The following is a 4,474-nucleotide window of genomic DNA, read 5'->3' on the forward strand; positions in this document are numbered from 1 at the left end:
TTCACTTCTCTGTGCCTCGGGCACCTCCTCTGTAAAATGGGGACTAAGACTGTGAGCCTCAAGTGGGGTAGGGACTGTATCCCAACCGATTTGCTTATATCCGCCCCAGTGCTTAGTATAGTGCCTGGCACATAGTAAGCACTTAACAAATACCACAATTATTATACACTGAGAGTCAGTGGGGCCTAGCAGAAAGTGCAGAGGAGACCTGGCTGCTAATCCCACCTCTAACATTTACCTGCTGTGCGACCTTGGGCTAGTCCCTGGACTTCTCTGATCCCCGTCATCTGTATAGAGATTAAATATCTGTTCTCCTGCCCCGTTAGACTGTGACCCCCTTTAGGAGAGGGATTGTGTCTGCCCCGATTATCCTGTATCTAACCCAGAACTTAACAAATGCCACGATTGTGATTGTCAGTTCAGTCGGAGAACGGTGATACTTCTAGACTATGGGCCTGTTGTAGGCAGGGATTGTCTCTATTTCTTGCTGAATTGTACTTTCCAAGTGCTTAGTAGAGTGCTCTGCACACAATAAGCGCTCAATAAATACAACTGAATGAATGAATGAATTTAATAACAGGCAAAATGAAGCCATTTATCAAAATCACTATCAATGTATAAAAACCTCTGTCACCGCTCCCAAATATTGTGTGTCTGATTGAGCTCCTCCCTTGTTCACAGACCATCTGGGCAGAACAAAGAAGCAGAAGTTAATGGCGCATGAAGCCTAAATCAAAGTGAGGTCCAGAATTTAGAAGTTAAAGCAAAATGCTGGCGAAATTCAAACTTCCAGCTCCCTGCGTGAAACCCAGAAGTGCTGGGGCAGTTAAGGGCTGTCAAAGTAAATGAGTAACCCTATTTTCTTTTGTTTCTTTGCCTTGAGCAAAAGATAATAGTCTTCCCTACTACAAGGACTGAATGCATTCTTAGGCATATCAACTGTTTACAAAGAAAAGAGTGGGGACTCCACTGCTGAGATCATTTTCTATCCTCACCCTTTCATCCCTGTAATCAGTGAGGCCCCGAGTTGAAAGCTGATAAAATCTCTTCCAGGATTAGTTCGAGTGAGGTTCTTAAGAGTTGTCTTTCTCATTTGCCTCTAGATTATTTACCAACTCGGCCAAGCGCTTAGTTCTGTGCTCTGCACACAGCAAACACTCAATAAATACCATCCTCCTCGTCATCAGTGGTATTTATTGAGCCGATTGGTTGATTATTGATTTATGTTGGACTTCATACAAGTCTGAAAGGAGACACGATTTAAGATACCTAATGCAACCAGGTATCTCGAGTAGCAGTATAGTTTAAGGGGAAAGAGCAGGGCCTGGGAGTCAGAGGACCCGTTCTAATCCCAGCTCTGCCACTTCTCTGCTGGGTGACCTTGGGCAAGTCTTTTCACTTCTCTGCGCCTCAGTTCCCTCATCTGAAAAATGGAGAGCCAATACCTGTTCTCCCTCCTAGTTAGAGACTGTGAGCCCCGAGCTGGACCTGGTTATCTTATATGTACCCCAGTGCTTAGTACAGTGCTCGGCACATAATAAGCATTTGACACATATCACAGTTATCATTATCACTCACCCTCCCTGCCAGAGTTCACCATCCAGGCTGTGTTCTGCTTTGATCTCCACCATAGTTCATTTTTCTGTGTGAACTCCACAACAGAGGTACATTGTCAAGATAATAATAAGTAATAATGAGGATGGTATTTATTAAGCACTTTCTATGTGCCAGGGATTGTTCTAAGCGCAGGGGAAGCTACAAGATAATCGTGTTGGACACAGTCCCTGTCTCGCATAGGGCACCCATTTCACAGATGAGAGAACCAAGGCCTAGAGAAGTGAAATGACTTGCCCAAGATCACACAGCAGAGCCTTCCCACCACTTGTCCCCCGTTGATATTGACTGTCTCCTGGTGGCTAAATCTCGCCACTAAGGAACCAAAATAAAGCTTGGATTAATTCTAACGCATAGTTTAGAACAGTGCTTGGCACATAGGAAGTGCTTAAGAAATACTGTCATTATTATTACTATAAGGCCTGAATTCAGGCGACTGCAAAAATGATAAGAGCCAGGAAGGGCATTGCTGAGTTGTCCATCCCATCCCATCCATCCATCCGTGCAACCATTTATTTATCCGTCCTCTGGGTACGGCAATTGTCAAGGGTGAGAACATCTTTTCTTTTCCTTGATTGTGCTGCCATTCATTTGGAGCAGTCATTCTGAAAAATTCCTCAGTCAGGGACTTGCTATGTAACTACACGGAAGTGAATCAGCCTTCTTAAAGAACTGCGCGTTCTCTTACGATCGAGGACCGAGCGTCTTTGCACAGGTTGATCTCAGTGGCAATTTTCCCAGAATTATTTAATTTTGCTGCTCCCACGAAGGGGCTGGTACACTCTCCACAACTCCTGGAGGAGACGCAATTTTAACGAAGCTCTGAAGATGGGGAGACTGGGGGTCTGCCGGATGTGAAGGGGGAAGAGGAGTTCCAGGCGGGGAGTGAGCGAGAGGTTGCTGGCGAGACAGTGAGTAGCTTGGCATTCCAGAGTGAAATGTGTCAGCTGGGTTGTAGTGGAAGAGGAACAAGATACGCGGTGGGGGAAGAGAGCTGTTGGTCGGGAGTTTCTGCCTGATGCAGAGAGGGATGGGCCATCAATCAATTGCATTTATTGAATGCTAATGTGCAGACCACTTGTACTAAGCGCTTGGGAGAGCACAATCTAACAGTGGGTAGATATGTTCCCTGCCCACACTGAGCTTACAATCTAGAGGGGGAACCATTGGAGGATTTTTAGAAGTGGAGAGATACTGTACTGTACATTCCAAGCGCTCAGTACGGTGCTCTGCACACGGTAAGGGCTCAATAAATATGACCGAATGTACGAACGAGCAGAAAACTACGTTTTAGAATAACGATCCGGGCGGCGCAGAGATCTACAGCCCGGAGAGGGGAGAGGCCGGAGGCAGGGAGGTCCGCGAGGAGGCCGACGCGGAAGTTAAGTCGATACGACAGATGCTTGGACTGGCCTGGTGGTAGTTTGGATGGTGTGTGAATATAGAACTGACAGGATTTGGTGTCTGAATATATGGGTATCGGAAGTGGAGTTGGGAAAGGAACAAAAAGGTTCTGGAGCAAATGGGAGGGTTGGCACACTCCTAGAAAAATGGCCCAGGTTTCGATGGGCTTGTGCTAAAACGGGGGATGATGGCATTACATCGTACCAGGTGTCACCCACATCCATCTCAACATCCAGTACCCGAGAGTACCTAAAACGGCCACCACCCTACTCTCAATCATATGACCAAGGAAGAAGCCACTTGCCGGGAACTGCCTAGACCTAGTTAAGACCAATCGCTTACTGCTACTAACCCTCCTCTGTCCCTTCAACAGCCTTGCTATTTACACCGCTTTTGATCAACCATGCCCCCCACTCAAATCAACTTGGTTTAGATTTTCAAATTGTATTTCTAGAAACACGGATCCCTTGCTAATTTACCATTCGTTTCCCTCATTAACGAAAAACAATGAAGAAGCAGCCTGGCCCAAGAGCACAGGACTGAGATTTGTTTATATTAATGGGCCTTCCCCTCTAGACCCTAGGCTTGGGGGCAGGGAACGTGTCTACCAACTCTGTTGCATTGAGTTTAGCACAGTGCTCTGCAGACAGTAAGTGCCCAAAAATCATTGGGTCTCTATTCCTCATTTATAGATTGGGGATTAAATACCTGTTCTCCCTCCCTCTCCTTCAGCCCGAGAGCCCCAAATAAGACAGGGCCTGTGCCCAATCTGATTATCTTGCATCTAACTCCAGTGCTCAGTACATAGCAAGCGCTTAACAAAGGCCATTAAAGAGTCGCTTCTGAGTCTAATCATTATTCTGCATCTACTCCAGTGCTCAGTACATAGCAAGCGCTTAACAAAAGGCATTAGACTCTTCTGAACAAGAAAACAAAACTGGCAATCTGCCGTAGAGGGATTTCAGGGATCCAAGTGGACTTTTATGAGATTACTTAATTTTGATGAGAATTATTTTGAACAATTGCAGCTCTAGGGAAATGGCTAGAGATTCTGAGGTGATTCTTCTATGGTGTTGTAGTTCCCCAGATTAAGGACCAATTAGATTCTTTTGGGGTTTGATTCAGTGTTCTAGCTGGCAATACTTCCACGTAAGTCATCCAGGTGGTTTCTATCACTCAAATGCAAAAGGACATCATCAAACTCAATCCGTTTACCTACAGTTCCCCAAACTGAAAGAGGCTCCATTCTCTCCCACACCCAGCATGACCTTCAGAAGCATCTCCAGATTCAGATCTCCATCTCTACAGCTCTGATTCGGATAAGAGCAGAGGAAAAACAGCCCAACAGCGAGCCGACGCTAGGTATCTCCCGGCTTTCTGCACCCGAACATTTCAGAGTTTCCAAGGAATGGCCCGTTCTGTGCCTCCACAAATGAGAGAGATGGACAAACAGCGG

This window comes from Ornithorhynchus anatinus, chromosome 11 (genome assembly GCF_004115215.2).
Source record: "Ornithorhynchus anatinus isolate Pmale09 chromosome 11, mOrnAna1.pri.v4, whole genome shotgun sequence".
Taxonomy (NCBI): domain Eukaryota; kingdom Metazoa; phylum Chordata; class Mammalia; order Monotremata; family Ornithorhynchidae; genus Ornithorhynchus; species Ornithorhynchus anatinus.